Below are 25,465 nucleotides of genomic sequence, written 5' to 3'. Positions count from 1 at the left end.
TCAGTTTTATGCTATGGTGGGGTTGTTCATAAAACTGAACTTTAGGTAATGGGGACATTTCCTTTTTAAAAGTCAATGTAAGCACCTTTTATCATCAGTGGAGGAGAAGGGTGGCCCCAAGGGGTGAAGGGGAGCTCAGAGCACCATGCAGCTCAGTCCCTCTGTCAGGGAGAAGCTCTCCTGTTCTGTTTGTTAGAGGACACCTAGGGAAAATCCTCTGAGCACACACAGTGCCTCCCCCCCTCCCCCCCACCTCCCCCCACCTCCCCCAGGGCCCTTCACACTAGGGCAGTAGTTTGTTTCTTCTAATTACTCTGTTTGCAAACCTGTGGAAGCTAGGATAGCTATATTTAGCTACATAGGAATTACTTTTATGGTGGCATAAAATATAATACACACATTTTGGGAGGAGTGGAGGGGAAGGCACGAGTTAATCAGCCTTCCTTCTATGGGGGCTGTGTCCATTTCAACCCTTGTGCTCTTCTTGGGTGAGACCCAGAGCCAAGACATGGCTCTCCCTCAGCATAAATCAATACCCTGTGAGGCTGTAGTCGATTTCAACCATTTTCAGTAGAACTGTGCAAAGCTTTTGACACTGTCCCACATGACATCTTGTGTCTAAACTTGGAGAGACATGGATTTTATAGGTGGACCACTCAGTGGATAAGGAATTGGCTGGGTGGTCACACTCAAAGAGTTGTGGTCAATGGCTCAATGTCCAAGTAGAGAATGGCGATAAGTGGCATTCTTCAGAGGTCCATACTAGCTCTGGTGCAGTTCAGCATCTTTGTTGGTGACACGGACAGTGGGATCAAGTGCACCCTCAGCAAGTCTGCCAAGGGTGTGTGGTGCAGTAAACATGCTGGAGGGAAGGAATGCCATCTAGAGGGATCTTGACAGGCTTGAAAGGTGGGCTTGTGCAAAACTCTTGAAGGTCAACAAGGACAAATGCAAGGTTCTGCACATGGATCAGGGCAAGTCCCAGTACCAAGTACAGGCTGGGCAGAGAATGGACTGAGAGCAGCTCTGAGAAGGAAGAAACCCATAGGAATAATAATATGAAATTCAAATGCATTATCTATTTCTAGTATTTTCCTCCTAGAATCTGAATGTGCATTATAAGGAAACATTACTTTCTCTCAAGGTATGAAGTGCAAAATTGACGTGAAAGGGAAAATAATTTCTCCATAAATTGTGCAAAAGAATTTGCTTGGTAGTATTAAGTGTGTGATAAAGCATCACCAAAATCACCAGAAGTTCTGCTGTTGGCTTCATCTAGTAATATGACCCTTCCTCTAACACATGGTTATCTTGCTTCATAGAAAGCACTTGAGAAAGCAGAATAGCAAAAAAGTAATTCTGTCTACTTAAACATAATCAAGCCTCAGGAAATAAGGGGAAAGTATATCTATAGGGAAGAATGCTGGTCTTGTGGGTAAGACACGAGTCTCTGACTCAGGAAATGGGTAGAGTTTTCTGTTCTGTCACAAACTTCTGACGTGAACTGATGCTGGTCCCTTAAACTCTGCTGCTTCTGTTTCTCCACAGAGGTAACAGGAGATTGATGCACTCCTAGTATCACTTTCCCTTTAGTTGGCACTTAAAACCCTTTGACACTTTGATCTTCTAAGACTTTAGACTCCTGGTGCATCAGTAGCTGGCTGAAGTAGAAATTAGAACCCTTGTCATGGGCTTTACAAAGGGCTTTCTCTTTGTTATTAAAAAAAGTGCATTTTTTAACTTTTTATGATCAATGCCTGTTGCATAAAACAACAGAAGACAGGTAAGTTTCGTTGTATCATGCAGTGATTTAAACAGAAGTCAGTTGTACAGTCCTTAAGCTGGCTGCACCCAGTTAATTTTTAATAACATAAGTTATGAAGACATTTGTGAAGTATTTGTAAGTACCTGACTTGTGAGTACTTTGGAAAATGTCACTTAGTTACCTATGAAAGCCTGAATGGTTCTTGAGCTTTCCAGCTCCTCCCCTGGTGACAACAACATTTTTGTAATGAATGGAGCTTAGGGATCCCCTGCTTTGCAAAGCTGGAAAGCTCAAAGCCTGAGAACTGGCATGAAACTGGCATGAACTGATAGGAAAACAATGCAAACATTTCTGGAAATGCTTTCTCAATGCATTTTACTTCAATGAATCAGTGCTTTTGGCAACAGCAAGGCTGAGCCTTGCAAGCTAACTTTGAAGTGTTCCCAAGCTTTTGCTATGTCTCCATTCTCAGGCTTTCTTTAGGACCAATGTCTCAGATGTTTCATGGTTGACTTTTTACTCATATCTGACTTTTTGTTTGATTTTTCTCCGTGAATAAGTCAGCTTCTGTTACCTGATTTGAAGAACCCAATGGTTAGGCTCTCTGCACTCTCATAGACTCAATAGCCATAAAAATGACTCAGTAAACTTCATCCTCCATCCACTAACACAGATGGCAAAAGCTTCTTTGACCACAAATATGAAAGATAAGGATGGAGAGATTCCTCTGTAATGCCCTTGCCCACTGTGAATAAAAAGGAAATACTTTTGTTGCAAGAGTCAGTCCTGAGTATTTATTTTGCTATGAACTTTGATGAATGAATTGCATTAAGCTTTCCACTGTCATGCCCAATCTGTGTGAAAGGTTAGCTTTTTAAACGTTCCTGCTCTCCTTGTTACATATTAAACCCTCATCTCTTTTATGTTGTTAGTCATGCATGCCTTCACTGTGAGAGAAGGATGGGATAGTTTCGAGGCAAAGAAATGGTTTGTTTTACTCCTCATCATCTACTCTTCACTCTTTTCCAAGAGCTGGAACATGATGACTCAAAGTTAAACCATTTTCAGAACGTTACCTCCTGCATCTTTGGAAATTTCAGAGCAGTGTGCTCTAGAGTCCAGTGATCTCTATGTTCTCCACACCCCGTGCATATTTCCTGACTCAAACGTGGTCTGAGTGATTGACCACATTTCTTGTTCCCCCTCATTTTAAGAATCAACAGTTTTCACTGTCTCTCTCTTTCTTCCCCCTGTGTAATCCTCTTGCAATAACCATATTTGATTAATCTGAACCTGATGAAAAATCTTTTTGAGATCAATGGAAATACACCCATAGTATTCAGCAAACTGTGTGGATCAGGCACATACTAGAATTGACAGGAAGCCTTCCAAGGAAGTGGTGGTGGGTTTTTCTTTCCTTTTTTTTTTTTTTTTTTTTTTTTTTTCTTTCTCTGTAGATGATACATTGTGGCTGAAACTTTTCTACGGCTTCCACTGGAAAAGACAGTGTAACCCCTAAACCTGCAGTCCAGGCCAACTTCCTTGTCTACCCAATTCAAAACAGGACATAAACTTGATTTTTTTCTGGCTTAGATGTGCACTCAAACCATGAGGCTTTTCTGAGATGCGTCTTTCTCAGGCGTGTTTTCAGGACTTTTCCAACTTTATTTAAATAAACATTTGTTGTACTGGAGAAACTATTCAGTGGTTAGAGTGCTCACATGTAGTAGGTGAGAGTGAGGTTTAAGTTCCTGCTCTGAACTAAGTAGAGTCAGATCTTGAACCTGGAATTTCCACATCACAGGCAGGTGTTCTCACCACTGAAATGCTGTGGGGCGATTTACTGTTTTACCTATGCATGGAACATTTTTCAGTCTCCTGTGTCTCACTGCAGAGCAGGAAATCTTAGAGAAGCACACCCATCTGCATGGCTTAGATAAACTCTTTTCTCTGTAGTTCTGGTCCCTGTCTGGTGTGATACTGTTTCCATTCTGCTACTGAAATTCCCTTCTACAAAGACGCTGGGGACAAACCAGTAGAGACGATTTAAGAATGAACTTTCCCTTCATCGTCAGCAGAGCAAAGGTCCCAAAATTTCCTGGTGGAAGTCTGGCTGCAGTAACTGCCAATAATGACATCATTTTTGAAAGATGAGAGAATCTGTTGAATCACTTTAGCATCAACTGCATCTATAGGTATATCTGTATAAGATAGCCAGCTAAGCGGTTCCAGCATCACCCTGCCTTCAAGCACTCAAGCAATCACTGAAACACATGCCACAGCAGACATCCTTGCTCAGCCTGCCCATAGCTCACATCTGGTACCACATCACTGCTCTTTGTGTGTGCAGTAGAGTGAGTTTCTGTGTATGACAGGACCTATTCACGTAACCTCTCCAATTGCCTTGAACAACAGCCACTACACTTTTTCCTGAGTGATGTCTGCTCACCTGCCCTTCATCACCCTTAAATAGAAAGTTTTTAATCCCTAATGATGTTCTACCTGGTCTTTTACAAAGATCGCTTACTGCAGGTGAGTGGACTGATAAAATGTTGATGACAAACAGTGCCTAATTTTTCCTGTTGCTCAGGAAAGTGTGCTGGAAGATTGTTTTAGTATTTCACACTTTAATGGGATTATAATTCTTTTGAAACAACCATGATAGATATAGATATACTGGAATACTATCTAGCATTTTTCAGCTGATTTTCTAGTACCAGTCCACAACCTGATACATGAACTGCATCTGGCCTTCTCTGTCTCTGTCAGTACGGGCTTTAGGTCCTGTTTCAATCTCACTGATTTTAGCTTCAGATGCCTTTGTGTTTTGTTTATTACAGCGGACTGCAAGAGGAAGGATGTTGGAATTTTTATGAGTTTTGTCCAGATTTCAGTGTTTGACTGAGCTATCTTGCTTTACTTTTGTTTGTTTATTTTCCGATCTTCAATTTCATCTTGCTAAGAACCCCTCTGGGCACATGTTACCATAATTACAAATTGCTCTTTACAGGTAGACAGTGGTCACCAAAGACCTCTGCCTCTGTCCTCACCAAAGCTGGGATGTAGCCACCATAACTCTGATGTTCCCCAACTAAGCCCCAGCCGGGGTTATTGCTGGAAAAATGATCAGAGTTTAGGTTTAGGACAAAGGTTATTTCTTCATAAAAAGAGGCCGTGTCTCAGTGCTGACACCTACTGCACACTGCCAGGTTTGCTGAAATTCATGTGAAAATTCATGTGAAAATTCCCCCTTCCCACCAGTGTGCACAGCATGGCATGTAACTGGGTCAGAGCGGGACTCAAGGATTGGGGTCCAGAGTGGCACCATCTCACGTCACCCTAAGAAAACCTGTCCCACGAGCAAGGGATGGACAGAGGAGCATGGGAAGGAGGAGGTCGTGGTCTGGCCTCCTGTTCCGTGAATGATGCATCTTCAGATGCAAACTGGCTCTCCTACTGAAGCACCATAGCTCCACTGAAGCAAGCAAAGCTATGTTGCTTTACACCCATGAAGGTCATATCTCCAAAGCAAACATCTTCGGTTGGTGGGATCCCTTTTATCTCTGCATTGGGTAGGTGGTAGCCTCAGAATCAGACCAAGCACTGGTCATTGCTGTTGTCATGTAATCTTCCACAGACCAACCTGACCCAGTAAATCCCATTACACACACAGCAAGAAGACAGAGAGAAACATTTTCCACCTCCAGCCCCAGTTCATTTAGGACAGGTGTGTAACTGGGTTTTCCTTCGGTGTGGAACCAGCCTGGAAACAATTCTCATGGGTTGGAGCACCTTTTGGTAAATTCATAGCTGAAGGGGAAAAATTGGTCATAGCAATAAAGTTAAAATAATACTCCTCCAACAGGGACGTCATGCTGCCTACTTATCTCCTCACCCCAAACCACATCACATGAGTTCAGATGCATGTCAGAAGTAAGAATAGCTATAAACAGCATAATTTATGCAGGCTGGTTCACCTGAGGTCTTCAGGCCTGACTCTTGTACTAGTCTGGTAAAACTCAATAGCATCTGAACAATGATACGTGATATATCTGGTGAGAGGAGAATTAGAGGTCTGATCACTCAAATTATGTAAAAGCTTATATTCTTGTCTTAATGACAGGAAACCAAATGTGTAGGCACTTCTGTGGCTCAGGAAGTACAAAGCTCAGAAGAAGCAGCAGCAAATATACACAGGAAGGAGGACTGAAGTGGGTTCAAAGTGTACTAGTAGAAAACAGAACTTCTATTCTTTACCACTGTTTTTACTCAATGAGTCGGGGGTGGGGGGAACATTGGATATGGTGGGGGAGGGGCACCAACCTCATTAACTCTCTTGGTCTTAATAAATTAAAACAAAGAGATCTCCTTGTCATGCTGGCTCATTTTCCAGTGCTGAAGATGTCAATCCCTGCTAAGACTCATCAGTTTGCCATTACTATCTGGGGACTCTGTGAAATTCTGTCTATTCACTGGAAATAAATATTTATGGCAGAAACAGAAAAGCCAGCCTGTGGGCTTTTAATATAACACCCACAGTCTCCTAAAAGCATACCACTGCTTAAGAAAATGGGCTGGTTTTCCACAAGAAGAAAACACCTACTGTAGAAGAGAAGTGGTCCACTGTATTGTGGTCAAAGAGATACTGATTTATTAACTCCGTATTTTCAGATGTTTTTATCATACCACCAAGAACATTCTTTGGAGTGATATTACTTAGGCATACTGTCAGCCCCAAGGTGAATTTTGTTCCTGTAAAAGATTTGTGGCATGCTGTTGGATATTTACATAAACATGAGAGGGCAAGAGGTTACAAGAAGGTAGAACGGCTTTAAGAAAACAAACGAACAGATACTTTCTAAAAAGCTTGTCTTTTATTAAAAAATGTGGGTTTCAGTAATGTCTCTGCTAAAGACAAATATGAGCATTGTATAGCTGAGTACAAATTTCAGTTGTTCAAATATTTTAAATAGGGTGGGATTTTTTTTTAAGTATAACTTTCAGATATTGGGCTGGATAATATACGCTTATACACTACTTAGCACAATATGTCCTGATCTTGCCATGAACATGCAACCACTGGTGTGATAAAATAATATAGATTTTCTTTAAAGTCCTACAATAGATTTTAATAGAGAAGTTTATCTCTGTTGTGGAACTTAATGAGAAAACTCATAAAATGTGGAGACATGTTATAATTCTCTATTACAGTCCCTTAGATTTTATGTCATTTTTACCAGAGACTGTTTTATTTCTTGTTTTAACTATTAATTTAACTATAGTTAAAGACTACTGGACTTCTCTATGAGGTGGACCATTTGACATTTCAGCAGTAACATCAAAAGACTTTCAGGGAAATTCACCAACGTGAATTTAACAGTTTCTGCAAATTTCAGCCGAACCAATGAGTTTCAAAGCTGCAACTGGCTTAGGTGGAGACAATACTTTACCCTGGTTTTGATACCTGAATGTCTAATTTTTTCTGAATATGAAACTCTAGAGAAGCTTTGTAAATGTGACCCCATGCAAATCAAAATCTAAGAATGTTTTCACTACGTTCTGTGAAATGAAACTGCTGAGTTTCACATCTCTAGATTTTAAACTACTAAACCGGGGAATTTTCTTGTGTCAGTAATTGAGAAAACTTGATATTTCAACTTCAGAATTATTTTTTTGACACTGCCTGTTCTTTTCTGTGCCAGTTATCAAGCCTCAAAACTCATATTTATTTGGCACTGATTTTAGGACAAAAAGCTGGGAGAACTTCTATAGAATGATAAAGTCCCAAAAAACATTGGGAAAATATGGTCTTTTTCTCCCTCAGATCACACAGGACCAGAATGGCCTGAGCTTTAATAATGGCCTTACACAGTGGAAACACTTCTGTAGTGTTTTGTCTTCAATGAGCATTTGGAAAAAATTTCATTTGACTGAAAATATTCCAGTGTCTTTTAATGTCACAGTGAAAAGTGTTCATATCACAGACCTTATGCATTTAGTGATGTTATTTGGCTACTTTCCTTTTTTATTTCTGAGGTCATGGGGGTAAGTAAAGTATGACTACATTTGTGAGGATTGTCCAGATTGCAGCAAAGGCAGTTCTCCTGGGGCATCATTTTCTACCTTGAACTCATGACCTTCTTTCCCCTCAAATCTCCATTTTTACTGGAATTCCTAGCCACTAGGCATAACCATTAAGGGGTAGTTAAGAACGAGTCAAATTCCTGTTTACAACCTGAGTAATTCTGATAGAAGCTCAGAAATTCTGCTCTCTGGGAATTCTAATATCTCAATATTTATTTTTGTTCCACATCAGGGTAAAACAAAACAGCAAATGGAATGTGGTATGAAACATCACTCAGTAACACTCCTGCTTGAACCAGGACAGTCACCAGCACAAGAGCAGGTCAATGGTGGCTTTGTAGCCAAGACTGGAAAAACTCTGTTGAGAGAAGTATCTTATGGTTTGAGATGATCAATAAGAATTGTAGTTCATGTACATTGTACTTCAGTTTTTCTTTCTTGGGTAGGCTTTATCTTCCATGACTAAGGGCTCCTAAACAGTGAAAAGATTCAGTCCAGCAGGAATGATCATCCTAAGTAGGGCGATGGGAACTCAAACAACTGACCTCAAGCACAGCGGCAAGAAAAAATATTGTGTCCTGGCCCAAATTCTTCAATTTGCTTGACAAACAGATGTCCCTCACAGTTTTTTTAAAGTATTGTGTTTTCTAATGAAACTATTTTCCATGCAAAATTCTGCACTGCACTTACTAAAAGGCCAGTGTTACCATTGAACAATGCTTCTTCCAAATTAAAATGTTAAGAAACATTATTCTTAACACAGATTAACTAAAAAAAAAACCAAACAAAAAACCAAACAACCAAAAACAACTGGGGAGGGAAATATTAAAAAAAAATCAGGTGAGCAACTAACCTATTGAAAGTCAGCAAACAGTCAAGGACAAAGGAGTTTTGACTCCTACTCACAAACATTTAACTGGTCACCAAGACTGTTTGTTATTTTTATATATAATTAATGTGGGAAACTTCCTTGGAAGTACATGGTTGTTGGCAGGGCCTTGCTAGGCCAGGTAGCTCAAGTTTACTTTCCTTTCCACTTCTACTTGTTACCCTGGCTGTGGTGTCCCACAGTTTCCCATGTGAAGAGCTGTTTCAGATCCTTGTCGTATAATCTGAGAAGTGAAACCCCCATCACCTGACCCAAATACCTTGTGTGAGTTCTTCTGTTCAGATTGAGAAATAAGGCCAGGAGGAGCACATGATGATGCTCTGTTGTGGTATGTGTGTAGTAGAACAGTCCTCCTCGCTGTGCTTTGCTCCACTTTCCCACTTTTCCCTTTCATGATCTATTAGTCATCAAATCATGAGTGAGAGAAATTTCCATGTTGTGGTATTTCAGTCACCTATTACCAAAGAGAATGTGCAAATAACTCCAGTTTGCAGCACCTGTTGCTTCAAACACACATTGCAAGTTGTCAAATCAGACTCTCTTTTTTTTTTTTTTTTGGCCAAGGTTACAAACAGAGTGCAAGACTGCAAGCAAAAGTGCTGACACCATCTTCACATTTCATGGGCTAATGAGGTAGAAAATAATTGTTTGATGACACAAATTAATTAGTAGTCACCGAATTTTGAAAACAGACACCCTATATTCCTGCGATTTAATCAGGCTAGGGTGACCTCTAAGCATTTACTTTTGAAATGAAGGGGTGCAAAGCACAGGCAAGCAAAAACACTGGCAGAACTTCGATGCAGTTTTTCCATTAGTGTAATTGGCTGAGTTTATCAGGGCAGTCAGGGAAGGAGCTGACAGGCAGGGCTGCTTCTCTGCATGCAGCCAGCTCTTCATCCTGCAGAGCACCACACTGTTGCCCTAGAAGCTGCTGCTTCCCAGCGTGGCAGATAGCAAGCTGCATGTCACCTTCCTTGCCACCCTAGCAGTATCACTGTGCAGCTGAGTCTGCAAACATGTCCGTGATGCTTTGATAGGGACAGCTCAGGCTGCAGCTCTGGCTCTGTGGAAGAAGCAAGGAGTAGAGGGAAGGACAGCACAAGGACCTGCAAGAAGCCTGGACCCACAGATATTTTATGTTCCTGTACTCGGGTCACTTCCTATGTATCTAATATAGTTATTTTCCATCTGGGAGAGGAAACTGACGACTGCTTGCCCTAGGAGGGATGTAATGGACATAAAATACATAATAATGAGGTCCAAGTAATTGCTTAGGTATCTAGAAACAGCTTTGGAATAGGGAATGTCATACAGAAACCTTTACCTTGATCCAAATTCACAGTCAGCTTCCGCCCACTCTATTTTCCCTAATCACCTATTTCACTCCATGTACAATGCATTCCTGCCAGTGTAAGTCAGGTACAACTCACTGTGAATACAGGATGATTTCAGCCTTCTGCAATTTCTGTTCTTCTACTAACTTTGAATTCTGTACCTGCCACCCAATAGTTTTCCTGTATTTGGGTGTGAATGCACTATCCACATCCAAAGCTGGCTAAAGTATCTGTGCATGACAGCCATCATTTTCCTCTGCTACAGAAGCACATGGCTTAGCCATGTGAGAATCCTTCTACAAGGTACCGCAGAACCAGTGGGTTTGAGTGCATGCTCAGTTCCAGAAAACACTCCAGGTGGAAGCACCTTGTAGGGAAAAAAAGAGCTGAAGCATCATTTCTTTGCCTGGGGGTACAACCCTTCTGTTATGGCTCCAGGACAGGCCCAGGGTTCCTGTGAGAATGAAAAAGAAAGAACTGTGTCTGAAGTGCCAAATTTGATGTCAGGTGGAGAGTGAGTTCACCTGATGGATTTTTTTACTTGAAATACTCTTCTACTATTAAAAGATATGTTGAAAGCATATAGATGCTTGCAGCTTTGCTGTATTTATCTGCACCATCAGGTTTCAGCATGCCTTAAATGTTGCAGCACATGATAGGGATGTAGTAGATACAAGATCTTGTCTGTGAGAGGAATCACAGGAACCGGTCTTCCACGGAGCAGAAGCTGCAAGAAGCAACACAACTGACCATCCTGCCTTCAGCCTGGCCAATTCATACACAGAGTGGTTGAAGATGAGCTTACTTTAACCATTTTCCTGAGCAAGCTTCTTGAAGCTTTTTAAAGGCATGGATGTCACTGTTGCTTTCTTGAACAAAAAATTTCTTTCAAGCCCAGCATGTGCAAGGAGTGTGTTCTGCAGGGAACAAATCTGATCTTCATGTGTCATCCAACACGGCCTCGGCAAGTGGCTTCTACTCCTCCGAACCCTTCTTGCTCACCACAGTGGGACTTTTCACTAAGTATCTCCATGTTGGAACTGGGCACTGGTCTGTATATCGTCACACCCAGTGGAAGAATGGGGACTCTCACAGGTGTTTTAGTGCACGTATGGGCATGTTGAACATTTCAGATAATTTCTAATTAAAAATTGGTGCCTGTGGGCATTGCTAGGAACTTGGAGGAGAAATCCTAGCTGCCTTTATGCCGATTTGCATAACAATGCTTACAACAGCCTTGGGCTGTAATTTTGCTTTTCAGACTCTGCATTCCCCATTCCTTCCACAATTACATGGAAACCCATTTCCCTCTTTGTTCTTTTGTGGTCCTGCCACCCTGTGAAATGACTAAAACTCCTTGCTGGCTGAAGAGCTCTGAAGAGTTGTTGAAATCAATAGTTCTGAGCATCACCAGTGGCAGCCTTGATACTGGCGGGGGGGTGGGGAACACTGTGTTCTGTCACTCATGCTCAAGGAAAGGGAAGAAAGATAAAGGGGCTGCTGGTAGAAACTGACGGGAAGCCCTTGGGCACGTTGCAGAAGGGAAGGGTGTTGTTCTGCAGGTTCATTCATGCCCTTGAGCATGAAATGCCATTTCCAAGAGCAGTTCTGTGAAGTCCTGTATCTTTTCCCCTCCACTTGGGAGGGATCAGTGCCCTTCTGACCCTGACAAGGCACAGGAAACCACTGGAGCCAAGGGTCTGACTGTCACTCCTTCCTCTCCTCCCTCCCTGTTTTGGAGCACAGACAAATGGCAAAAGGCTGGAGCAGCACCCACTAAACTATTGCCATTGGCACTTGTAACCAATACATAGGGAGCTCAGGTAGATACCTGAGACACCTGTATCCTCTCGTGCTAAGAAATTCATGCAAATTTATAATCCAGCCTCAAGGAGAGTAATAAAACTGTTGCCCTAGGTCAGGCTTTTGAAATGGACCGTGCAAGATGGGGTTTTGTAGAGGAATAGAGCAGCAGCACAGACAATGAAATGCTCAGTTAGCAGTGAGATTCTGGAACAGCATTCAGCTTGGCCTGTCTGCTTCTGATTAGTTCTTGATGGTTTATGCTCACATCCTTACAGCATCACTTCATGCATTCCCTTACGGCCTTTGTTTCCCTGAGGAATATAAGGGACTAAGTGATTCTACTGGGAGCACACTTACCAACTCAGTCCTAAAACTGCAAACATAACAATATCCATGTCAGGACAGAGGTGCAGTGTTTCCCTAAATAGGCAAACAACGTGAATGAGGTTGAAAGAGGGAGGATAATGTTTGCTGTCATACACCATAGCAAGCTGGGGTGGATGCAGCCCTGTCCCCATAGTTGTCTGCACAGCCGAAAGGATACAATGCACCACATGGTATACAAGGCTGGGCTGTCTGCTGAGTGCTGGTGAATGCTCTGGATCCCAGCTGTAAATGCACACTCAGCAGTGCCAATATGCTGTTAGCATACACTGGTATCCCTTGCTACTCAGTTATGCTGCTGCCTGGGTTTCTGCCTTATATTGCTATCGGCAACAGAGGATGAAGAAATTTTCCGGAGTAATTCAAGATTTCATGTACCTCTCTACCAAGCCTGATATAAGTTGCAAATCTCATCCGAGAACCTGTTATTCCTGTGACATAAAGACATGCTTTATCGCTTCAGCAATCCTGTTTAAGAATAAAAACAGTGTTTTGCTCATTGCTTTCAGAAATGAAGATGTGATGGGAAACCATGACAGGTTCCTGGCAAGCCTTTATTCTTTCTAGCTTTCTTTTATGGTTCTGCTACTGCAGAGAACAGACAAGCCTCACTACTTATATATAAGGTTCACTGAGCTGCTGCCCTTCCCAGACCCATCACTGCTGCAGCTATGCACTCAACAGCAGGACACAGAGATATCTCTTTTGTGTAACACCCACCTGCCAGACACTGCTGAGGACACAGCCATCCAATTTCATCTCAAAGGATTGTGGTGGTGTTCTCTATGCCAGGTGAGGACTGTGATATCAGAAAGATTTTGGGATGGCAACTTCTCAATCTTTCTCCGCAGCACATGACCCTATGTGCCATGAATGCATGCCTTGTCGTGTGACTCAGTAATGGAAGATTTGCACTTTGAGGTTGGGGAAAACTGGGGGATCTGCTGCTGCAACCCTAAAATTTAACCTCAGTGAGAAAACACCCCTGCTTTTAAACTCTGGATAGAGGCTCAGGAGTCCTGTAGTCCAACTTCTCTTCTTGGCACGGCCCTAGGCTTCCTCATGAAGCCTCTCTCCGTCTCAGTTTCCACATCTACTGAACAGGAATACTATCACTTCTCCATCTCTGACTGGCACTGAGAGACAAAATGTTCTCTGAATGGAGGCTGGGACACAATACTGAAGTTAACTTATGGGAGATTGTAGTGGGATGATGGTAAATTTTTCTTTGAAAATACTGGCTCAGGCTCTTCCTCTCTAATTTGGATCGCTGCTTGAAAGATGTCACTTCCTCTATCTTCTCCCCGGTTTTCAAGCCAGTTTTGTCAACAAGTACCTTCTCTATGAGAGCTCTGATAATCTCACCCTTGCTTGCTCATGGGATCAATGTTTCAGAATCTCATGTCATGATTTGCAATTACTTTTTCCGGAGAAGGGGGGAAACCCCTTTCAGCCTGAAGAAGTATGTATGCAAACTCCATTGAGATGGTCTAGAATTTACCGCAAGGCCCAGAGGTGAATTTAAGTGTATATCACTTTTATTAACTTTTAGCCTGATGAAGATTTCATTGATCTAAATACTTTATTCTCATCTGTTTCTGCCTGAAAACATCAAACTGATTTTTATCTGGGCAGAAAGGAGGGTTATTGTTTTACAGCTTACTTTTTTCCTTCTGTAAATATGCCTGCAAATTATTTTTCTTCAGAATGTGAGCATTTCTTTGCCATGTCTCAGTTAAACCCTGCTCAGTCTTCCAATAACCTCCATGAAGTTCTTTTTATCCAGTCACCTATTTAAATATGTGTTTATTTTTCTCGTGATACCCCATTGTCTTTTCATAGCTACTGTCTTGGCATGCAAGGTCTAACATAAAGCTTTTTATCGATCTGCTTCTCTCAGTGTGCCAGGTGACATCTTAAGCTAACCAGATTTCTCCTATTTTGCATTTCATCTGTGTCAGCAAAAACCAAAAATAACCTTCCTACCAACACATGCAGTTGAAGTCCCAGCTCTGTTCCTTGCTAAAGCACGTCTTCCATCTCATGTGTAATTTATTGCACCTAGTGTTTTGGAAAAACTGTCACTGAGCCATAGGAATTAATGTGAAGAGAAGGACTTTTGGTTAATGGGCTGGACTGAGGATATAGGAGATCTGAGTTCTCTCCTTTGCCCGTAATTTCTTGCATGACCTTTGGCAAGTCACTGTTAGGGACAGAGAACATGTAATTTGCGATCTGTTTGTATGGTGTCTGTTTCAACAGACCTGTGGCCTCAGCTAAGGCCCATTATGGTAGAATAACCAACAAAACAGTCCAGGGGTGCAGCTAATTAGAGGCCTGGGCAATAGTAATGCCACAAGAAAATATATAATGGTGGTTTTTTAGGCAAGGATCAGATGCTACTAAGTGGTAATGTGAAGCTTCATTTCCTTCAAGGACCGTGCTGTTTCACTGGGCAGAGAGGAAAGGGAGGTTGGAGAATGGAATGGCCTTTATTACACAAAGGATCAGCCTCCCGGATCCTGTAAGCAGGGACAGACTAGTGCATCTGTGCAATGCTGCTTTCTATGGGATGCAATCAGTTCCACTCCATCATAAGTCAAATGGTCTATGGTGTGAACTGGAGTTAACTGGAGGTTTGGTTGGCTCAAAATCAAGAATTATTTTCTACAAAAGAGAGAGGAAAACAAAAAACAAACAAACAAACAAAACCCCCAAAAGACAACAAAAAAGGGACAAGGCTTCAAAAGCAGTTTTCATTTTGCACTGAAGGTAGGAAAAAGAAAAAAAAAAACAACCACAATTTCTGCCCCCCCCCCCGCCCAAATATTTATGAAAGTAAAAACCAGGACTAGGTGTAAACATTCATCGAGACATTGAGCTATGACAGCAAAGACGAAGGTGTCAGCCAAGCTTGATTTGTAGAAGGGAACTGTGGTCTCCTCCAGCTGAAATGAGTGCCCTAAGCACTGGCATGTCACTTAACATCAGTCTCTCTCTTCCTTTCTCACTTTTCCTCCTCCACCTGAACTTAACCTGTGAAACAGTTTGGCTTTAACCCTTGGAACTGTTGAGACCAAGTATATCTGGCTGTACTTCTTCAGGGTGAAGGAGGACTCTGTTCTTGGCAAGGAATGTCCATGCTTTAACTCACTCTTCGTCAAGTCCTTGTCAGTCCCTGTGCCAAATGGTGAAAACTGTGAACCCCTCTTGCTGTATCTGTACTGTCAGTGTGGAGGGACAGTGCAGATTCTCTTATTAAAGAGAATAAGGCATTTCACTCTTTAATTAGGGATTGTCTCAATGAAATTCATGTATGTTTTTTATCAGATCCACAATGCCTCATCTCCCTGACTTCAAAGGTATGTTTTCTTGGATATGAACAAAAAACGTGCAGTTCTTACCCTGAAACACCTGTCCAAATTAGATATGCCACAGTAAGGCAATAACTGGGAATATGCAGTTTTGAAAGGCAGATTTTGATGCTTCTGCTGTATTTCACTTTCAGTCAAAAAAGCACTCAAAACGGAGGCCTACAATTGAAACAATCTGAAAAAGGAAAGCAAACTGGAGGAACTGGAGACATCTGAGAAAAATGCCAGCCAGAGGCATCAAAAAAGTACAACGTGGTGGTGCTCTAACAAGACTAGCTGATATGTGATGGAGATTGATGGGGATAGAAATGTAATTGTAAAGCCACAGGCATCAGTAGTGAGAGGTGAAGTTTAGTACTGTACAGAAGGTGGCTAGAGTCCACTAAGGCACTTCATACTTGGTGCTGTGGTAGAAGGCAATGATCCTGGCCAGATATTTTGCCTAGAACAGAGCTGTCTATAGCCAGGGAGGTGAGAGCCTGAGATGATCTAGCAATCCCCCATCTGACTTTAGTAACCCGTTTCATTAATTGGTCACTGTTATTTCAGTAAATGGAATTCTCTCCTGGGCTCACCGCTGGTTCAGACCCAACACTAGAGTGCATCTGTGGAAGGCAGAGCCCCTAGAAGACATTTGATGTGGTCAGCCTGGCTGAGTTCTGCCCATACTGCTGTGCTGACTCTAAAACATGCTAATCACCTAAAACCATTTTCCAAACACACCTTTCAGTGATTCTTTTGTGGTAGTCATGGTGATGGGTCATTTCTCTGTCCACAGTGAAAGGAACCCATTTGACCTCAACTGGGGAAGTGCCCTCCTGTATCTCTGGCGTACAGTCCAGTCAGTTCCAGAGTTATTAACAGGTGTTCCGCAGTACGTGTTTGAGATGGATCTAATTTCTCACTATCAGTCACAGCTGAAAACGAAGCAGGCCATATCAGTGGGATAAGTGCTCCAGCACTACAGACACAGAAGTGACACTACAGTTTTTAGCGTTTTACTTCCTGCACTAGGAGCAAATCACTTCGGTGATCAGTGTGCTCCTCTCTCGGGAAGAGCAGCTTCGCTCTGCTCAACGCTGACACCACCTGACTGGCGAAGGGCAGCAGCAGTGGAGTGAAGGGATGATGGGAGGGTGAGGACGGAACAGGCTGTGATGAAAAGGAGGGCAGGTTCTCCTAGAGGAGGCAAAGATCAAAACTACAAAAAGTATAAATGTGCCAGTAGGACAATACAATTTAATACATATTTTTATTGTGTTAGGGAAGACTAGTATGCTCCCTCAGCATTTTCCCACTGAGTCATCCAAGAAGGGGTAGCACATCTCCCAGAACAAAACCTAGTTTTGCTCTTAAGACTTCTGAAATCTTCAGAGAAGTCATTGGTGCATTTTAAGTCATTGCTAGCACTGACATAAGTCTAAATTGCTCTGCTTTTATGGACAGGGCCTCACAGGAGAGGGTTACAAGACAAGTGGAAGGAGGGTTAGATAGCCAAATACTTCAGTTAGCTGAGCAACAGATGACTGTTTTGTGGGGCATGGCAGGCAGGGCTCATAAATAAAATTAGTCACTAAGAGGATCAGTCAAGTGAATTTAAGCAGGTGTTTGATAAATAAGTTAGCAAGCTTTAAGCCTATACAATTCTCTTAGTGGGCTAGGATTTCCACGCTGCCTAAAGTGGGTTTCAATCTGACCAAGAATAGCTACCTCTGAGCCTGTTGCCTAGATTTAGTGGAGAGAAATGTGTACTTCTGTAGCATAATTTATTGTATATGTGAATGTGAGATGACAAAAAAACCATCAGGTCAGACGACTCATGTCCTGGAATTTCCTATTTCTTTCCTTTGACTACCAGGAGTGCTTAGTGGGACCAGTTCAGACTCAGACTAGATTCAGCAGATCTGTAGAGAGAAACATTGGGTACTGAGTTCCCAAAACGTGCATTCATGTCTCATTCACAGGTCTTATATGAAACCAACCCTTTTCTTGCCCTATTACTTGAACAATCATTTGCAATTGAAGAACATGAGATACACTTGCAGACTGAATCTTCTGGTTTTGTTTTGGTCGAAAGAATTGCAGATCATGTGTCCTGAGAACACTCTGCAATACTAAACCAAAGTGCAGCAACTAGAAACAATTGTAAGATTAATTTTGAAAGTATATTGCTGCTGTAAACTAAAATGCTCAGGTCTCTAAGCACAAATATTTCTCTTGTGCTACAGATGCCATATCACCTTGTCTTGTGGCTAGCACTTATTTCTGGACCTGCCATCTGACTAGCTGACTGTGTTTCTCCCTGATCCTGAGTGTTCTTTGGGCAAGGTATTTCCTTCTTCGCTCACTAAATGATCATTGATAGGAAGAAGGAAGAGCAATGCCATAAGACTATTTCAAGCAAACAGAAGAAGGAAGTCAATGTCAAGAAAAGTGTGGTGTGCTTCACCATTTTTTTTCTATGGTGACTGCTCTAAAAACAGTAAAAAAATGAATTCAGGTAGGACAAAGCATTTCAGAATGGAAAACATTTTGTTTATTTTCAGCTATTCTTTAACCTGTCACAGCTCTCTAGGTAGACTTGAAGTAATCTTACCAATGAAATATTTATATTTTGGAGGATCCATCTCTTTTCTCATCTTTTAGTCTGCACTGTTAATTCATCAGTCCAACAAAATAGTAAATTGATGTAACTTAGTCCCTTTCAACAGCTCTTGGCTTTACGATTAAGTAGAGCACAGATGTACATTTCATTTCTTTCCTAACAAATGTGGTGACCTTTTTTAATACATGGATATGAATCAAGCCCTGTGCACAGTCCAAACCCAAGAGTTCATCAAAAGGTCCTTCACTTTCACACAGTCCTGTTGCAATTGTTTTGCCCTCACATAGCTGGAGGCCTTGTAGGAAGACATCAGTGTTGCTACCACAGAAAGTTTCCAACTGGGGCAGATCTGCTCTTGCTTTTTTAGGAATATGAAACAGGTCAGTGCCCTTTGGGTGATGAGTCCAGCTTCTTGCTATTGCAAAGAGCCACGCCGTGTATCTTTCCTAATGCATTTTCCAAAGTCTTCAGATCAAGATCAAGCATAAGTTCTTTGTACTCCCTGTTATATAACATTTCTCTGAGGTCATTGTGGTTGAGAAATGGCCGACGGAGTTGACCATTAGCACTTTGAAAAAAAAAAAAAGATTAATTAATAGCTATTACATTCCACTTACTCTCAGTGCATCAGAAAATGAGTCTTGGAGAAGACTGCCTAATAGTAACTGGATTCTCTAAAAAGACAATCACCTTGGAGAAAAGGCGCAGAGATAAAATAACACCGGAATTTCACTTCACATTATATCTAGATCCTGACTGAAGGGTCAGCTGTGCCAGAGAAACTGGAAGCGTGTGGACTGCACAGCATTCAACAAGACAGATTTGAAGACTCGGTTACTTTTACCATCCCAAATGCTGCTGGTGTACGCTATAATCACTCAATGAGTGTTCCCAAGTACAAAGAGGTCCAGGAAACTTAGGCAGCTTTCTTATCTCTCTGATAAGCTCTGGCACTCTCCCCATTGCAGATGATTTCCTTGCAGACTTCTGAACGTATTAAACAAAAGAGAAACGCAGCTGGTCTAACTCCAGCAAATGCACTGACACAGGAGCTTCCTCTCACTCACTCGTTGGGATATCCTGTCGGTAGTAGCCATCAGTCAGATGTTACTAAATTCAGGTCACAGTCTCGTGAAAAACAATTACAAATGTTTAATACATGATACTTCACTCGGTGTCTTCAAACATTACAGCTGTGCACACATTCGAACAGAGACTGATAGTGTTGTTGGAGAAGACGAATGTCCTGGCAGAAAGATGAAGCACCAACTGTTTAAGCTTCTGAAGTCAACTATACATTACAGTCAATTCAGCCTTTAAGGCTGCATAGTGGAATCATTCTTTTAGCAAAGTCATATTTTCCTCTCACAAGGAAAGGGGAAAAAGAAAAAGCCCTTCAATATCATCAGAGCTTCCTTATAAACCACCATGGCAATTTTTGACTGTGCTGCACACTGCAACACAGAATTAGACGCAGAGCTGAACAAACTGTCCTGGGCAAACAGCAAATTCACCAGATTTGTAACATATCTGGACTCAGTGCTACAAGTTTCAGTGAAAACCCAGAAGCTATTTTGCAGGGCATAGGATGAAGGTGGGGAAGGAAGTTTTATTCCCAAATTTGCCAGAAACCCTGAAGAATGTGTAGTCTATTTGTAGTCTCTTTTTTGGTTAAAAATAACAATTAGTCTTCACATCAAGTGGTTTATTGTAGATGTACAATGGGTTTACTTCTAGCTCCTTCAGGTATGGAGTTAGAGAGAGGAGCTATAAAACCAATTGTTTCAATTGCCTGCCACAGCCCTTCTTTTCTGTTGATGTTACTTTTAGGGAGTGGTTCTGTACTAAACAGGAAAAAGTCTGCGTAAGTATCTGGATGTATTTGTTTTTCTTTAGAAAGAAGGTTGAAGCTCTTAAAAAGGTTTATTTGGAGATAAGACCTCTAAGGATGGCAGAACAATCAAAACCTTTTCCATTCTCTCTTCCACTAAAACACCACATTTGAGCTAGTCGCATTAACTTTGGGTTTAAAAAAAACCAAAAAAACCAAAAACCAGTTCCTTCCTGACTAAGGTAGAAACACATAAAACACTGGGAGCAAGATTTATTGGCTATTTACAGACTACTTTACATTCCATTTTCTCCTGGCAAATGCAAGCAAAGTAATTGTGTTGGCATGTACATGCATGGCCTTGTTTGCAAAGGGTATGGCCACATATCCCTGTGCAGCTTGTTTGATCGGTTGGTTTATTGGTGCACCCTGGCTGTACATTTCCCCTTGTTGTACTAGAGCTGACTGATGAAAAAAATCCCAAGGCATCCCTGGAGCCTCATTTCACTGTTGTCCTGACTCAGGTGAAGCGCGTTTCAGCAACTTTTCACAAAATTAAATGTTCTGAAACTATTTCACTGCAATGTTCTGACTGTTCAGATTTATTACTACCACCCTAAAAGCTAAAATCTATGACAGAAAAGGAGGTTAAAAAGTTGAAACGCTGCATTTTTATGCTTTCCTATCACATTTGAAATAAGTTGATATCACAGAAACGTCTGATCTTGTGGATCATTTTCCCATGGAATTCTCTTCTTTTGGAAAGTTTTCCATTAGTCCAAATAGCAGCAAGTTCAGTGTCCAGCTCACATACAGCAATATGTCCTTTGTATCGACATTCATATTTGCCTCTGTCTCTCTGCCTCTGTGTCTAGCTCTGTCCATTCAATAGGCATCCTAAACAAGTGGTACCCCTAAACAAGTCATGAGATAGGCAGTTAGGACACCAAAGTTTTGGTTTTGTCACCGACTTGCCCTATAATTTTGGCTGTCACACATTGACCTCCAAACCGTTGCAAGAGCTGTTTAGTTAGACCTCAAGCTTTTCAGCATAGGACCTTTACTTTGTTGCCCAGCAGGTTGCTGGCTAATTGACGGGGACTACAGTCTTCTTTTGGCCTCTCACCACCATTACCCTACAAATAAACACGTGGATTTTGACTGGCCTTTTCCCAGCGTTTCTCTAGACTCACGCCGTTTTAAGCGTCTCATGACATTATTTACTTGATAAGCTTTTTCTTCATTTTTTCCCCCATTTTGACCAGTAAGTACATCAGTCTGGCAAGTCTGTGCCGGTGTTTGTGTGGTACAGACTTCTTGCACAGGTGTCACCTCTGTGCAAATGGCAGCTCCCACATGCAGCAAGTGCTGGAGAATTACAAGGAAAGGGACTACTCTCGGCACCGATGGGATAACAGGGGCATCCTCATTCCCTGGGAAGTCATTGGGTTTTGTCCCTTGTGTGTCATCCTTGCCAACCTGCTATTTTCTCAGCCCTTCATTCAGCTTTTCTTCATTCAGCTTTTTCTGTAGATACATGTTTGACAACTTTGCTGCCACTCTTGTGCACAGAGCTGCAGAGGCAGGCACTTTCAGGTGCTCTGTAGCACTGTCTGTAGCAGTCATTGAAAAAAAAGCCATACCACCCAAACGAGCCAGATGTCTGTGCTGCCAACTTCCAGGCAGCCTTTGCACAAAGGAGGGGATGCTGTTATCCCTGGGAAATCACAAGCCATTTCAGCACCAGTGCTTCTCAGACCCCTCCTGACAACCTCGCTCAACCTTGATTCCATGCCTTCCCTGCAGCAAATGCAGTGACTGGTTACATGAAGGAACAAGCAAAGCTGTGAGCAGTTGAATTAATACAGCCCTGTTCCCTACTGATATGTGCCGCCTAGCTGTTTCCTCTGACATCTAGTGAAGTCTGAGCTTAGATCTTAGCTGTTCCCTGCTGCTGGGGCATTCACAACATCGCTCTTCTGGGCATAATCTGGTGTCTAATAAAGCCTGAATTAACAGAACAGACTGCTTCTCAGTTGGGTGCACACATAAGCTGCATCTATACTAATAAATTAAACAATACTGGGGAATGTTCTCAAGCACTGGAACTTGACCAACTATGCTGTTAAATTGTGAGAATATTGGCTGGCATAGTTTTGACCAGAGAAAACCAGCACTCTTTTAAACAATTCCCAGGAACTGCTTAGGAGTTAGAAAAAGCCATGGTCTACCAAAATAGGCACCTGGACGTGGTCACCTTTTTGGGAAAGGTAATAGAGTTTAATAGTATGGAAACCGTTTGTTCTGCACCAATTGGCTTCAGGAGCAAAGCACAGTACAAGGCATGTTTAATTCACTACTGTAGATGTAGCTATAGTTTATTTTTGCTCCACCCAGTTTTTGATTTTCGCAACACTTGTGGGAATGTAATGCCTTTGAAATGACCCCATTTTTGTAACATTGGACTGAAGTGACTGGTAGGAAAATGGGCACCCACATCCATAAGCACCTACCTACCAGCATATGCATACACCCAAACTCACATATGTGACATATGTGTGCATATATACCCATACATGTGTGTACTTAAAGACACACATGCATTTACAAAATTGTAAATGTAATTTCTTTACTAAAAGGCTTCAAAAACTTACAAAATCTTTTCACAGCTCCTTCTAGATATGTGGTTGAGAAAGCATTTTCCAAGTCACAGGGGCAGCGTTTGACAGTATTTCAGGGGAAGTTCTGTCCTTTTATCAAGTAGGAGATTAATTTTCTTTCCTAGGATCAGCTGGACTTTTCTATTTAAGAAATTCTAAAATCAACCCAGATATTGCTGGGACACACTGAAACTCTTGGTCCCTTGACTGGTTGTGGGATGCTGGAGTCTTGTTTTGTGCTGTTTGGAGCTGGAGGAGCCATTGCTGTGAATGCTTTTGGGCTAAGCACCCGTGTCAGGGTCCACAGTGGATCTAAGTGCCCGGTCTGGGTGGTGCAGAGATCCCTGTCCCAGCCCTGTACATCCCTGTGCAGAGAGCCCTATGCTGTCAAGTGATTCACCAGCAGCCAAGAGCCCAGGGCAATGCCATACGCCTCGTTTAGGCTGTGCAAGTTCATACAAGGCTGTAAAAACAGCAGACCCCAAATCAGGCATGGATGCCATGCCTGTAGAAAAAGCAGAAACTTAAAGTCCCAATGAGCTTCCAAGGAAATAAGTGAGCTAAACCAGTTGAAATTCAGTGGGCCCATTTACGGTGACTAGACACCTCGCTGTATTCGCTGTATCAGGAATTGTTCTGAGAACCCTGCATGGCACGGATTGAGTTTGGAGTTTTTTGAGTTTTATGAGCTCACATTTGGTTATGTTAGTCTCTCTGAAGTCCATGAACCTGCCAGAGATCCCTCAGACGACTCATGTGCATCTAGTCACACTGCAAAACCCAGGTTTGTCTGTGGGTTTTGGGGTTCCTCAGAGCCTGCCTTGAAGATAAGCCTGAAGCAAAATGCAAGGAAAGATTTCTCAGATTTGGTTTGGATTGCTCAAACTCCTCAGGCTGCACTGAGGATTTTGTCCCTGAGCCCTTTTTCTTAAAATGAGAGGTAATAACCCTCACTGTGAATAGAGCATGCTGAATTTCCCCACTTACTGTTTTTGTAAGAAAATCAAGTTTTTTAAGGCAAGTTAATGATAACCTTTCCTCTATAGCACTCAGCCCTGAAGACACCAAGTTGGAACAGATGGGTAATGCACTGGTATTTTGCAACATGTTCAGAGAAAAAGCTGCACCCAGAAATTAAAATTAGGCTTTAGGTGCCAAATAGCAGAGAAGGGTGTTTTTGTTTTTCTTTTTAAAGCATATGTTCTCGTAAGCAAGCAGAAGAGTTCCAGCAGCAGCCTGGAGGGGAGAAACACCGGCTGTCAAGCAGTTCCTCTGACATGCAAAAGCCAATGATTTACCACGTGAGCAGCACTGAGTGAACTTCCGAAGGCCTGCAGCCACTGAGTTGTTTTGCATATCTCTCACAGTGCCAAACTGCAGTTCCAAACTCTGGGTAAAACATCTGTACCCTGCCCACACAAGAGGAATGCTGTAGGTGACCCGGGATGAGGCAGATGAAGATGATTGCTCTTTTTTGCTTCGTTGCCAGGAGGCCTAGAAGTCACCTTTCTCCATTTTTTCCCTTTAGAAAGCCTTGTGTTTGGGAGATTTTTTTTCTTTCTTTTGATTTGTCTATGATATCAAGCCTTATTTAAGCAGTGGATGGTTATTTCTGAGCTTTGAGTTGCTAAGCTTGGCATGTGACTGTTTCACAGAAATCCCTTTTCAGTCCTTGGTCAGATATCTGAATTAAACATGAATACTTTGATGTGAATTAATAAACACTGGAACAGGTCTTCATTATTTGTTCTTCTGTTCTTGAATCTTTTATGAAATGCTGTGTGGATAAGTTTATAATCTTTGTTATACAGACAAGACGTAATGTAAAATGAAGCAGATGTATTCAAAGAGAAGATCAACTTTTTCACTTTTAGGTTTTTGTAAGAACAGAATGTAAGTTGAAGCTATTTATGCTCCTTCAAAGGTCACTATTTTTCAAAGTTGATCAAAAAACAACTGGAAAAAGAACTGGTTGAGACAAACACAAGAAACTGGATTTCAAGCACCTGCATGAACTTATACAGGCAGTTTCTGCAAAAGGAAATGGTGGCAGGTACGTCTTTTGAACATAACAGCTAAAGAGCGGATAAAGGAACAGTAGTAGTTACAATTTATCAGACTTTCTGAAGGTCTCAGAAGAATCTTTGCAGGAGACTTTTCAGAGAATTGAAATAGTCATGCATGAGATGTCAGGCTCTTTCATGAATTTGGAGCTGTCAAAAAATCTGGAAACAAAGAACAATATCTTTTTCCAGTACAGCATAACATTAAGCCCTAGATAGCCTAAAGGGCTCTGTTATGCTCATGATATTTGTTAGGTGTATTGGAAATTTGAAAGAAGCAGCCTGTAGTGATCAGTGAAACAGAAATCTGGAAGGTTATGCAAGTGTTTACATGACTTGTGCTACCAGCTGACACCGAGGAGTTTTATTGGGATGTAATAAAGCCAAGCGAGTGGTCATTATGATGGCCAAAGAGTTTCAGTGCTTTAGCAAATGCAAAGTTAATGCACTCTGGAAGAAATATTTTGAACCGTGTGCTGTGAGGTTCCTACACATTCAGAAATGAGGTTTTTATGACCTTAGGCTCTGGAAATTACCGTGAGAATGACTGCAGAATCTCTACCTCTACACATATTTAAGATCATGCATAAGAAACATCTCTCGAAGATTACTTGATCCCGATTCAGCACTTGGGGAGGGACTAAATGATCTGCCTAGGTCCTTTCTT

This window comes from Falco naumanni, chromosome 3 (assembly GCF_017639655.2).
Source record: "Falco naumanni isolate bFalNau1 chromosome 3, bFalNau1.pat, whole genome shotgun sequence".
Classification (NCBI taxonomy): Eukaryota; Metazoa; Chordata; class Aves; order Falconiformes; family Falconidae; genus Falco; species Falco naumanni.
Note: the sequence above shows the minus strand (reverse complement) of the source record.